The sequence below is a fragment of the Podarcis tiliguerta genome (assembly GCF_965153285.1).
Source record: "Podarcis tiliguerta genome assembly, chromosome: 9".
Taxonomy (NCBI): Eukaryota; Metazoa; Chordata; class Lepidosauria; order Squamata; family Lacertidae; genus Podarcis; species Podarcis tiliguerta.
In genome coordinates, this window is record NC_139542.1 from 52,330,978 (window position 1) to 52,345,576 (window position 14,599).

General features: G+C 44.2%; 1 protein-coding gene across 8 annotated transcripts in view; it reads right to left on the bottom strand.

Moving 5' to 3' along the window:
* The window catches only part of LNX1 (ligand of numb-protein X 1), a 117,482-nt gene that overhangs the window by 49,285 nt on the left and 53,598 nt on the right, over window positions 1-14,599 (bottom strand). The gene's annotated exons all lie outside the window — the stretch shown is intronic.

A 14,599-nucleotide genomic window follows, 5' to 3' on the forward strand; every position in this document is an offset into this window, starting at 1 on the left:
CATGGATATATCTAGTTTCCTTAGACTATTTATTTTTCTTCTCTTCGTTCTAGCATAGATTAGAATACTTATATTAGCAAGCGTGTGTCTCCCCAATTCCCCAAAGGCTTCACTTTAAAATATGCTTTAACATTTACTTTCCTGCTTCGGCAAATTAAGTCGCAAACTCTCCCACTTCCAGACACAAAAGCAATATAGACTCTACAGTACTTCTCTGCAAATTTGCTTTCAAACTTGCTATTTCATACACTGACATACTGCTGTTGGATTTTTCTGTTTGCCATGGGCCTAGCGCAGTGTTATTTTTCTAGAAAAAGAGCCAGAACTCACAATAAGCACCTCCCTCATTCTTTTTGAATGGCAATGGCACCCACCAGAAAGGTGCCTGAACTGAGTTCCTGTGAGTTTCCCATGAAAAAATAAAAGCCCTGGCCTAACTTATCATCTTTCATCCACCAACATTTTCTTCAGTAACTGTTTTCTTCAGGTGTCTTCTGGACTCACAGACAGGAGGCATCTCAGAAGATCACCAAACATCTGACAACTTTTGCCCCACCAAACAAGGCCAGGATTAGTCCATACAAAAGGTATGTACTTTCTGGACACTGCGGTGCTATTAACATGATGGACCTATAAAGGTAAAGGTAAAGGTACCCCTGCCCGTACGGGCCAGTCTTGACAGACTCTAGGGTTGTGCGCCCATCTCACTTAAAGAGGCCAAGGGCCAGCGCTGTCCGGAGACACATCTGGGTCACGTGGCCAGCATGACATCGCTGCTCTGGCGAGCCAGAGCCGCACACGGAAACGCCGTTTACCTTCCCGCTAGTAAGCGGTCCCTATTTATCTACTTGCACCCAGGGGTGCTTTCGAACTGCTAGGTTGGCAGGCGCTGGGACCGAACAGCGGGAGCACACCACTCCGCGGGGATTCGAACCGCCAACCTTTCGATCGGCAAGCCCTAGGCGCTGAGGCTTTAACCCACAGCGCCACCCGCATCCCCGTGATGGACCTATAAGCACCACCTTATATTAGAAGCCTACAGACCTCTACACATATCTACATGCTTCCAGCTACTATCCAGAACACACCACAAAATCCATGGCCTACATCCAAGCTCTAAGGTACAACCCCATCTGTACTTCTGGCCCGTTCAACAGAGATGTACATCTTATAGGTTTCTCAGACCATAACACCCATCCAGTAAAGTAAAGAAGCAGATTAAGTAGGTCAGATTAGTACCGAGGAATTGCATATTACAGAGCAGAATAGTGACAGAACGCCATTTGTTGTCATGTATAGCTCCAATGTATCATCAAGGATCACAGCCATTTTTGGACAAGGGTACTTCCTTCTCACTGGCTTTGAGTGGCAGGACAGCCCTCACTTAAACACCCCTAAAACTAAAGCTGCTACTCACCAGCAACAACAGGTCACATAATGGTGGCACAAAAACAAGGACCAGGTGCTGCAACAGACAGAAATGCCAGATCTATCCCCATATATCAGAGATAGGCAGGGCTTTTTTTTCCAGCTCTCAGGAACTCAATTCCAGCACCTCTCAGATGGGCGCCATTGCCATTCTCAGAGAACGAGGGAGGTGTTCATAGTGAGTTCTGGTACCTCTTTTTCTAGAAAAAATAGCACTGGGGATAAGGGAATATTTTTCACCCTAATGGCAGCATTTATTGATGTGTCTTCATGGCCAGTGTGGTGTGGCAGTTGGAGTGCTGGACTAGAACTAGGGAGATGGGGGTTCAAGACCTCACTTGGCCATGAAGTTCACTGGAGCAGTCAGCACCCCCCCTCCTCACAGGGTCACTGCAAGGATAACATGGAGAGAAGGGGAATCATGTATGCCACCATGTATGTCTTGGAGGGAAGGTGGGATATAAACATAATCATCAGCATCCCCATCTTCCAAGGGGCTGTGGGAAGAGGCTGGTTGGTATTTTCTTGTGAGCGAATGGGAAAAGAGAGAGACTCTCTGCCAATGAGTACTATTTCCTTCCCTAGTAACTGGTGCAGATGACGGAGTGACCTTAGGGCCTATGGGTCTGGTAGATATGCTGTCTACACTAATAATAACAATAATTTATTCTTTATACCCTGCCCATCTGCCTGGGCTTCCCCAGTCACTCTAGGCAGCTTCCAACAAAATATTAAAATACAGTAATGAATCAAACATTAAAAGCTTCCCGAAACATGGCTGCCTTCAGATGTCTTCTGGTAGTTGTTTTTCTCTTTGACATCTTGTGGGAGGGCATTCCACAGGGCGGGTGCCACTACCGAAAAGGCCCTCTGCCTGGTTCCCTGTAACTTGGCTTCTCGTTGTGAGAGAACCGCCAGAAGGCCCTCAGAGCTGGACCTCTTTAAAGGTCCCATCCACACTTCCATTTGCCCACAGCTTTCCCCCGGGGAAACCTGCAGTTAGCACTGAATCACAGCAAATGTTTGCTCCGATTTATTGCTAAAGAGAAGGCTTTCCAGGAAAAAGTGACAGGGCAGAGGCAAAACTGCTCAGACCCATGCCTAGAAAGCACAGGAGAAGCAGAAGTGTGGGTGAGCCCTCACTCTAATGCCGTGGTTCAGACCTTTGGGCACACACCCCATAGGGGGGGCAATTTGATTTTTAAGGGGGGCAATTTGGAAGCTTGTTTACACCAAGTAATGGCCTTTTAGGATTCCTCCACATGAATAGGAGTTCACTTTTTTTTTTAATATAAGAATTATATGTCATGGGGGTGAGGCATCAGGATTTTAGAGGTGCTTAGGTGGGGCACGGCCAAAAAAAAAAAAAAAAAAAGGTTGGGAACCTCTGCTCTGATTCCTGAGAATCCTAGTTTGATAAGCTGCTAGCCGCTTCTTCAGACTGCTACAGTTCCCAGAATTATCTGGGGTGAGAGATTGACAGTCAAACCATTTTAAGCCACGGGATATGTTGAGCGAAAACAGGAGGAAAAACAGCATTTCTCCCCCCAATCATGCATTATTTCTCATTTGAACAAAACAAAAGCCATCCACATAGTCACATGTGGAAAACAGGAGCTATGAAGCATAACTGATGTGTACAAACCACTCTGAAGTGGTAGAAGTGTGCATGCCTGCCAAATGCTATTTTTGTTCCCCTGGCCTTCCATGGCACAGGACACGCAAAGCAGACTCCTTCCATTAAGCAGGAATTCTCACCATTGTCTGCAAAGTTCCCCTGATGCTCAGTGGCACTGCATGGCATCCCAGGGTATAGATTTTTAATTGCTTGTCAGCATGTATTTACTGAGCGGCGTAAACATCTCAACAACCAATAGCTGGAGAAACCCGGATGAAAATAAGTTTGCATTAACTGCAAACGAAAAGACCCCCAAGAGACTTTTCGTATATTTCAAGGAGTTATTTGATGCAGCAGCCATCAAATAACTGACCTGGATATTGAAGATAGATTGCAAAGGATGAAATTTGATGACAGAGAAGCAGGGAGTGAAACATATTCTCAGAATGTGTATCTGGTCTGAATTAGGGTTCATTATTATTTTTTACCAGTAAGTAATTTAGGGTAGCTTGCCTTCTATAAGCTTTCCCCCCATGTTTAGGTCATGTATCTCCATGTTATGACTTCTTACAGATATCATAGTGGCCAGCATGTTGATTCAATCACTGACAAACCACATCGTCCAGCTGGAAGAAGGGAGTAAATCCTTGTTTCGCTTCCTCCTAGCTGGGTGGATAAGTGGAATCCCCATGGGAATTAGGGGGAGCTTTGTGCTTCTAAAGTAATGGTAGGTCAAAACCCTTGCAAGGGTTAATGAGGACATCCTGCTTCAAGAACTGTCTGTCTAACAGTAGCAACAAATGTTTGGAAGTCCCCTTGTTGGCGTTGTAGCTGAAGAATGGTTGAGTATCTTAAAGCTGTATCACCATTTCCCAAGCTGGTGCCCTCCAGACCTTGCTGGAGGGCACCAGCTTGCAGTAAACTGAAATATGCATTAATCTGGCTTATGGGTGTACGTAGCTGTCAGTTTCAGTTTCTCTCTGTTTCTCATTTATTCCTTTGCTACATATTTGCATCAAGTTTGTGATTTTAAAAAAGTCCTAGTGAAAATTTATCAGCGTTTTAGTGCAGCATTCTCCTAGACACATTTTTGTATCCAGTCTTGCCAAATATTTTGCAAACAATTTTTGAACTGCATTTTGTCCCTGACATATGCATTCCTATACATGTCTTTTGGTTGAAGAACCTCACTGCAAAATTTGGAAAGGTGTGAACCTCGAAGGATAGCTGTGTTTCAGTTTGCATACTGGAAGTTGAATGCACTAGATTTGTATTAAATTGAAAGCCCAGCCAAATTTCTCCCCCTTCTGTAATCTGGTCTGCTACTGCCATGCAGCTAATGAGACTTTACATCTACTCTCCATCTGAAAGTTCTCTGTTCTACTACAGTTGCCAAATTCAAAAGCTGTGCACATGCAATGTGAAATGTAGCAACCATTACTGTCCACTCTTATCATCTTCATGTCTTGGATGGATACAACAAGAATGTCCTGGAATTTAATCTCTTCTGGGAGAAGGAAATTTGGAAGGAAAAAAGTCTCATTGGTGATGGTGGCAAAACAACACTTATGACCCAAGCAATGTTCCAAATCATGAGATTAAGCAATTGTCCAAAAAGTACACACTGCATATTTAGCGAGGAAGAACAGCATACAAAAACAAAGGACAAACATTCATGTAATAAAGAATGTTAGAGCAGATTCTGGCTTTCAAAACACACACACAGAGAGAGAGAGTTCTAGGAGAACCTCCCAGGTGTAAAAAAGTAGAATTAAGACACTAGTTTTATGTGAACATGACATGGCCAGAACATATAGTCACGTCCCTTCATTCCCCAGCTGCTGGGAACAGCTGCGCTTCCAAAGGGAATGAGGGATGTACAAAAATATCAACAAATTTCATACGTGTACAAATAGTCAAAATTCAGATGCAAAACCCTTTCTAATCCAAGGTTGGCCCAACCAAACAACTCAAGAGGTCAGCTGGAGTTGCTGCACTTAAAGCAGGGTGAGCCTGCGACCCTGTAGATATTGTTAGACTACAACTCCCATCATTCCTCACTATTGGCAACGCTGACTGTGGCTGATGGGGTTTGGAATCCAACATCCTGCGGGGCTTCATGTTCCCCACACCTAATTTAAGGGCATCGCCCTAATCTCAATATAGAGGAAATGGTAATGATTAAAGATGTCTTCAGTGTTTGAGGTCTAAGGTTTACAGGTTCAACTAAAAAAACTATATAATATTTTTTTCATTTATGGCATTGTAATGATGCTCCATTTGTAAAGTTTCCTGTTTAACCTCAAACCACACCAACAAGATGTCAACAAACTTGTCTTCTCCTGTGTTTTGGATCAGTTGTCAAAATAATTTGCACATTAGCCAGCTTATTCTAAGCACAGTCCAAGAAAAATCAGAGGCCAGCTTAATGTTTTCCTTGTGTAGCTATATCAAGGGTAATACAAGATTAAATTTGGATCCCGGAAGAAGATAAATGAATATTGCATTCCTTGACCATTACACAAGGTCTCTCAAGTCCAATGCAATGGGAGGGCCCAAAATGTATGCAAGTACATGAAAAATACACACACAAAGGCATGTGCATCCCATATTTTCCTTCTGCCGACTCCTTCCGTTGGAGTTCGGCTTTGCCAAAGGAAGGGGGTCTTGCAGAATGAAGAGAAGAGATAGTAGACCTGTAAATACAACCCTCTGCATTTCTCAAAATAAGAATTTAATATTCAAGGCTGAATCTTGAGCAAGGATGATATATGGTTCTCTCCCCCCAGCAAATTATATATGTATATATTATCCTGATTTGACAGCAGATGTGTAGTGTAGTGTTTGCAGATAATGAACAAACTCCTTCACTTCCTAAATACAGTGGTACCTCGGGTTACATACGCTTCAGGTTACATACGCTTCAGGTTACAGACTCCACTAACCCAGAAATAGTACCTCGGGTTAGGAACTTTGCTTCAGGATGAGAACAGAAATTGTGCTCCGGCAGTGCGGCAGCAGCGGGAGGCCCCATTAGCTAAAGTGGTGCTTCAGGTTAAGTACAGTTTCAGGTTAAGAACGGATCTTCGGAATGAACTAAGTACTTAACCCGAAGTACCACTGTAGTTGGAATGGCAGAATTCATTCCACTGACTCTTCCTTGGAAATATGGACATATAGTTAAACTTCAATGACTTAATGGGGAATCAACATTGTTAGGGTACTTCCCAATGAGCTAGAATCAGGAACTTTGGGAATGGGTACTTCCAAAGTAAGCTGGTTCTTTGAAAAAACCTGAAAAGTGGATCTGCCCACAACAACAACAACAACAACAACATAACACCCCCCTTGGGGAAGAGCGAATAAAGGCAATAGTTGTGAGAAAAATCCCAGTATGTCAACTGGAAATGATGCATAACATTTTCTGCTAAGAAATCATGATGTTTTAGTATAGTCTGTTTCTGGGTAGAATACAATGCCTTGAACTTCATTTGCTGTAAGTGGGGCAGCCTGCTAGGACTACCTGCATCTAGTTTCACTGAAGACCACTGGCATCTGTTACCAGATCCCTTTTCTCTAATATAAGGGCTTTTTTTCTTTATAGGAGATGGATGGGTTTCCGCTGGTAGGGTGCAAAAAGAATCAAAGAGGCCTGCTTGCAACAATTAGAGAAGGGGTGGTCTCGTGGCTGAGCACACCAATATCATGTTTGGTACATCTTATGCCAGCAAAGCGTGTTAGACCACACTTGGGATGTAAGAACTCTACTGCCTCTTCAGACAGACTGTGCTGTGGGCCTGAAGGATGGTGAAGTGAGCATCTAGGCTTGTTGAATGCAAGATTCACTGGGCAACAATGAATGATGGGAAAATGTAGGTCAGAAGCTATTAACTAAGGTTTGATTTCCCCTCGTCAGTTTTGTTCTTTTAGATCTATCTTATCCTGCAAACTAATGGCCTCATTTTTCATCATCCCCATCTATAAAATTGCATTCAAAACTAATTTATTTGCTGCATTTCAGTTCAGCTGTCAAAATGCCTTTACGTATACTTTGTTATCTAATTGATGTGCCCTCCACCGTACTTAAATCTCTGAATACATAAAGCTACTACGTTCTAATCTCCTTTGTGCATCTGATGAATCAGTCTGTTGGGCATGAAAGTTTACGAAATAACAAATAAGTTAAGTCCAAACTTCCAGTTATAGAGAAATACTTTAGGGCTGGCAATCACCATCTCCCCACTGACTCTTCTAAGTGGTGCATGGTTGAAAAGACATGTAGCGAGACATCACCAGTTTGCATTTCCTCACCCACTTCAAGCGGGAGGCAGTGAAATGGTGTTTGGAAGTAGAAATTTCAACTACCTGTTACCAGAGAGTTGAAAAATGATGCATGGCTCAGCAGCACCCATGCATCTCCCTGTAATGAATTGAATGGAAGTAAGTTGCGTTGGGACTTACATCTAAGTAAACATGTTAAAAAGCTATAAACCACTTAACTGAGAGTTGATGGTACAAATTAACAGAGCAGTTTGACTGAACACCTATCAGCGGAAACAATCTGTCGCTGTATAAAGTGCCAGAGGTCTCGAACCAGATGTTCAGACTCCGCTCACTATGCCAGAAAGGGGAAATCACTGGTGCCTTAAGCTAGCTATCCACTGCTGCCAATATGGGACAGCAGCTCATTCAGAAGTTTGTCATGGGGCTCAAGGGGGCTTATAAAAAAAGATAAAGGACCCCTGACAGTTAAGTCCAGTCTCAGACGACTCTGGGGTTGCGGCACTCATCTCGCTTTACTGGCCGATGGAGCTGGCGTTTGTCTGCAGACAGTTTTTCCAGGTCATGTGGCCAGCATGACTAAGCTGCTTCTGGCGAACCAGAGCATTGCATGGAAATGCAGTTTACTTTCCCGCCGGAGCGGTACCTATTATCTACTTACACTTGACATGCTTTCAAACTGCTAGGTGGGCAGGAGCTGGGACTGAACAATGGGAGCTCACCCCGTCGCGGGATTCAAACCACTGACCTTTTGATCGGCAAGCCCTAGGCTCAGTGGTTTAGACCACAGCGCCACCTGCATCCCAAAGGGGCCTTATAGCTGGTCCATATAGCCCAGGCATAGGCAAACTCAGCCCCCAGGTGTTTTGAGACTACAACTCCCATCATCCCTGAGCACTGGTCCTGTTGGCTAGGAATGATGGGAGTTGTGGTCCCAAAACACCTGGAGGGCCGAGTTTGCCTATGCTTGATATAGCCAAATCCAAAGCAAGTCCTGCTGAGTTCATGTTACTCCCCAAAGTATGTGAGTGCAGGACCACAGACTTAGGTGCAGAATGGGGAACATCCAGAAATGTTAAACTTGTGAGCAGTTTCTTTATGCATACAGTGTCCAGTCGTTGCTGTAGAGGTGCAACCACTGCAAAGGAGTCAAGCTGACTGGCTGTGTTGCTGGTGAGCAGTGTGGGGCTATGCTTGCCTACCTGGCTGCTGCGTAGATAGCCCTGCTCACTCCTGGACAAATGTCCCATCTATCCAATGGAAGGCCATCCTTGGGGGTGAGAAGCAAAGAGGAACAAGCGCAGCAGGCACCCTAACAGTATGGAATGAAAGTGAGCTGCTTCCGTACATTGGAGGCCTAGCTCACCCTGCCCTAATCTGTTACAATTAACCTAGTTTGGCCTAGCTTTGGCGGCCTGACAGAGACAATCATGGATCTCACAGCCTTTATCTGATAGCTCTGACAACACTGTTCTGTTCTGGCAGTACAAAAAGCAATTCCCTCCACCCATTTATTCATGATGGACAAGAAGACGACTCTCAGCTCAGCCCCTGCAGTTGCCTGTAGGTCTGTCCTTGTAACACTAAAGCACACCCGGCGGATTTTAATTTTTTATTATATTTTTATTAAGCACCCTTGACCTTTGTGATGAATCTGCCTCCAAGCTTCAAGGAGTAGAGCAGCTGGTGAGTGTTTAGTGACCTTCTCCGTCAGCCATTCTATCTTTTGGGGCTTCAAATTGATTTTCTGTGTCTTGGCATGCAGCTGAGTATTCAAAGTGTCCCCTGCGGGCTGAGAGCACACACAGAGAAGAGGCATAAACCGCATGGAGCCGTAGCAACACCACAGCCAGCAGTTTCTAAGAGAGAGCTGAACGAGTGGATCTCAGAGAGCCCTGCACCACCATCCTCAGCACAAGAGGAAAGATGCCTTTCTAGGTGCTGCTTCTGTCATCACCAGTCAGCCATACACCATCCTTTTCATCAGCATCATCCCACAGTATTATCTACACTAGTGGCCAAAACTGTGGAAACCTTTTGGGAAAAGTGTATTTCCGAGGTTTGATGGCTCATACCACCACTTATTTTTGTAGTACAGTGGTACCTCGGGTTAAGTACTTAATTTGTTCTGGAGGTCTGTACTTAACCTGAAACTGTTCTTAACCTGAAGCACCACTTTAGCTAATGGGGCCTCCCGCTGCCGCTGCGCTGCCGGAGCACGATTTCTGTTCTCATCCTGAAGCCAAGTTCTTAACCCGAGGTACTATTTCTGGGTTAGCGGAGTCTGTAACCTGAAGTGTATGTAACCTGAAGCGTATGTAACCCGATGTACCACTGTAGTGCCATAAAATTATATATCAGTGGAAAGATAATTTAATGAAGAATGCAATGCAACAAAGTTAGTTCAATTGTCTGGATTCTATCAAAAGTTATAGCCAAATAACCAGAAAAAGATTGAGATGCAGTAGCTTTCCTTCATCTGAATGTAGCCAATGAGCATGAGTGTTCAGAGTGTTCCTTCAGACAGTGACCTCTGGGTGGTTTAAACAAGATTTATCCTCCTGGAAGCTCACAGCCACCTAGGATACCTCCTTTAGGCTGTGAGAAGGTGAGTTTACACAGGCAAGTGGAAATTTGAATCTAGATCTCCCTGCTCTGAATCAGCTCTCTATCCAATAAAGCACACACTGCAACCAGATTGGTTGTCCCCCTTTCCATTCGGCATGCAAGGCAGCTTCTTTCATGCAACATACACATAAAACTCAACCCCAATGGAGGAATTCTTATTTATTCAACGGGATTGTAATGACAGTATTACCTTTTGCCTTGCTCTGCTTTAACTTCAGCAGCTAGCTTGATTCTGATGGTTTGCTGCAGAAACCCTGTCCCTAACTGACTTTGCCCGATGTTACTGTTTCTGAAAACTGTCACAAAGCAGCCAGGAGCAAATACTACATGCAACATGACATCAACTGAAGCCAAATGCTGCCCCTGAAATATAGAAGCGCTTTCCATGAGCACCAGAGGGTAAAATATGTTAGTGCTTTCATTTAAATTGCATTAGTTGCACTATCCATCCTTTTATATGGCAGGAGACAGCAGCAGAGATTTGTCAGAGCATGTTCTGGGGGGGGGGGGGGAAGCAATAGAAGATAAACCCCCATATATCTCAAATGTTCCTAGAAGAGGCTGTATCAGGGATTGCAAAGCTGCTGGCCTTTATGATAATAAGGGTTTTTGTCTGCCCTGGGGCCTCACAGTAGACTGCTATGAGAATGAGAACAAGGACTTGGTAGGATGTCCAACTTGCAGATCTCTTTACCCATAAAGCTCACAGGGTTACCTTGAGTCAATTACTGTCTCACAGCCTAACACAGCCCTAGCTCAGTCACAGAGCACGTGCCTTGCATGCAAAACACCCCAGATTCAATCCCTGGTAAGGCTGGAAAATCTCTTTCCCGAAACCCACAAAAGCTTCTACAAGTCAGTGTAGTAGGCAACACCAACCTAGATGGTCTGGCTCAATATGAGGCAGCTTCCTGTCACAGATAGGAGAAGAAGGCTCAGATCATTCCCTTTAAATGTACAGTGCAACAAAATGAGGACAGAAGTCATCTTCAGCTTGAAAGAGGGTTCCCTGGGATTGAGTCTTGACATGCATTTCAAAGACTCAAATGTGGATTACCTACCCAAAGCACCAATGAAGGCGGGAACTAAATATGTGCTGTCTCTTGTGTGAATGCCAAGACGCATCTGGACAGACAAGACTTGAGGCCAACACCTCTTAAGAATAATGCCCGTTAACCATCATCTGCAGCAACTTCCAACACTACCACCTTTCAAGCTGCATAGAATCAGCTGTGCTGTAATGTCCTCATTTGCCTGTCTCATGAGGTCTGGGCTGCAGAAGCAAGCAAGCAAAAGCAAGAAACATGGAGCAAAAGCACGCAATGCAGTTCTTGCACGAAGTACAAGGGTGGGGAGAGGGACAAAGCCGCACACACGCCCTCAGCCCATTTACCTTGCAAACCACAGGGATTCACTGATCTGTGTGGCAGCTGAAAGACAATCCCTGCGTACATCAGGAAACCTAATGCCCGGCTTGGCATGCTTCTGAACACAGAGGGAGGAGCTTGTTTGACCATCTGAATTATGGGGTTGAAATGGAAGAGGAAGAGGAGCTACACAGCATAGAATCATAGAGTTGGAATAGACCACAAGGGCCATCGAGTCCAACCCCCTGCCAAGCAGGAAACACCATCAGAGCACTCCTGACAGCAGGGCTGTAGTATTATTTTCAGAAGGAGCCAGCCAAGCACTTCCTTCTTTTGTGGCAAGTGGACTGGCTAAAAGTTTTCTGGACTATTTCTATTTGTATACTTTTGAGGCTACAACTAGATGCACACCTACTTGTGAACAAGCCCCATGGTGACTTCTGTGTAGAAGTGCATAGGTCATAGTATTCAATTGGCCATTATACCCTTACTGGTTAAAATGTCTTAATTTTATTCCCAACACAAGGCCATCTATTTGCAGAAATAATTAAAAAAAATCCTTCCAGCACCACTGAGGAACACTCTTGACTGGAGTCTAGGCATGCACTGGTTTGGAGCAGTGGTGCAACCAGGGCATTTTTTCCAGGCAGAACTCAGTTCTCGCACCTCTCAGGTGGGCACCATTGCCATTATAAGAGAACAGAGGTGGCGTTCATGGTGAGTTTCGGCACCTCTTTTTCTAGAAAAATAGCACTGAGTGCAACTGATAACTGGAGTGACCCAGCCTCTTACTGTTTCCCATGTGAAACCTTCTGATAATGACTTTGAACCAGAATCATCTGCCAAAGGGACTTTATCACCTCGGAGCCCTTTGGATGTAGAGACTGTGAGGGAAATGACCGAAAACATCTCTGAGAAGTTACCAGACTCCCAACATGGAAGAAGGTGCTCAGTCTTTTCAGGCGGCTCATTCACACTTCTGCTTGTACTGTGCTTGCTCCTTTCCCAGGGAAATTTGTTCTGCTTTAGTACTAAAGAGCAGATGTCAAATTGGAGAAAACCCGAATTGCTGTTTGCTCTGACTGAGCGCTAAAGAGCAGTTTTCCCTGGGGGAAAGCAACGAAACAAGAGGAAGTGTGGATAAGCCTGAATCTGCCCAGTACACCATCCAAGGCTGTTTGCTCTGCTAGGGGAAGGCAGAATGCACAGTGTGAGTCAACCAGACGCAGCTTCTTCAAATTCCCTGCCCCTTCACTCTGGCAGTCATCAAGTCCAGAAGGATACTTTTGATCTGGGCATCTGGGCAGATCGTAGTCTCTGGGAACTGTCCAAGGTCCTGCACAGCTTTGATCCACTTGCTTGGCCCTGTTTCCTGCTGATGAACAACTTTGCTCAAGTTCAATTCTTTGCTGGAGTGCAGCCAGGCCAGAACAGGATAACAACAAAATACAACAACACCAAGCAATCTATTGGTTACTTGAGAAGCTTATGTGTGATCTAAGAGTGGCAACCCAGCACCCTCTGCAACATACCAAGGGACCCTGAAAGACACCAATGCACCACACAAGATAGACGTATTGGGGGCAGCAACAGGTGCTGGGCTGACAATATATTTCTGCAAATCTGTAATATTAGTGTTGACTAATATTTGGAATTCTTGTTGAGTAGCGCTGCAGGCAGGATTTAATTTTAGCTGCTGCTCACCAGGCTGAGCAGAAAAGCTTGCCTTTGTTGCCAAGGCTCAGTTCTAGTATATGTGGAATCATAATAAAGAAGAGATAGGGGGCCTATTAAGAGCAGAGTTCATGTTTCACATACTGAATGTCCTAGGTTCAATCCCTGGCATGTCCTGTTTCAAGAATTATCCCTTGGAGAGACACTACCAGCTTCAAGGCAGAGAGCCTCTAACTCGCTTCAGTCTTTTCCACATATCTAGGGTTGTGAATCATAGCTCTCATGCCCCTCCATAGTACAACAAAGATAAAAAAGACACACTTTGAGATGCCTTGCTCATTCACCAAACAGAGAAATCAAACCCAGCCATACACAGCATTCTAGATTAGCATTGTACATCCTTGTTGCATTGAAACCTAGACACACACACAAAAGGTAAGTGTCCCATTCTAGCCTTGTTGCACTGACTTCTTTACAACAGGAGCAATATTTGCTGGTTTCATACCCTAATTTTGCTGCTGTGACCCAGTTCACAGGCAGTTCTGTGCTGTGGTTGATTTGCTCCCTCCCCTCCCCCCAGCAGAGTGAACCTCTAAACAGATTTGGTTGTTGCTGATAACTGGCGAGGCGCATCCAACAGCAAACCAATTGGGTAAAGAGCATGTCAACAAGAATAGCAATCAAAGTGCAGTTAAGGGTTTTGTAGGTTAGAGGGCAAAATAAATTCAAGTTGGGTAGCTACTGTACATAGTAGCCCTCTGTGAGTGACAGGAATGGAACAGAATTCCCTAGGAAACAACTACGGGGAGGAGTTTTCTCTGTGTATGCTCTGATTAATCTCATCTGTTTGTTTTCCTGGAAACTGGATGTCCCAGATGCCATTGTCTCTATTATGAAAGTTTATCTGGTCTGGTTTGATCCTGATCCTCTACAATTTGCTTCCACTAACCGTTATTTTCCTAATGATCTTTTAAAACCATTAAGCTACGTATATAATACCAATGTCTTTTTTTTGGGGGGGGGGGGGGACGGGGACGGGGACTGTGTGACCTGTAGTGAAATTCAGAATGCTCCTTGTAAAGGTCCCTGAAATATTAATAGTTGCCTTTTACACTGTTTTCTCAAAATGCTAGCAGCAACGACCCAGGCAAATTACTATTTCTAGACATACATGTGCTCATGCTCGCACTCAGCCACTGCATGTTACAGCAATTATTGAAATGCCCCCCTTGAAACCATATCATCATCATCATTTTATGCATTTTAAAGGCAAATTATGCATGCACTATATGAATTTTCCTAATGTGTGACACCGTACTTCACTAAATCCATTTCACTTTGGAACATATTTTACAGATTATACATTGCTACCCAAAAACCTCAATAAGGATAATCAGCATTCAGAAGGCAATTCATCATGACATTTACAAGCCAACTCAACCAGCATCATTTATGAGCTACGCTGCCATATATATCTATATCTATATATATGGAAAATAGCATTTATATTCTCTCTCTCTCCCTCCCTCACACACACACACACACACACACACACACACACACACAATGATGATCCTTTAAGTATATTCCAAATAAAGCAGAG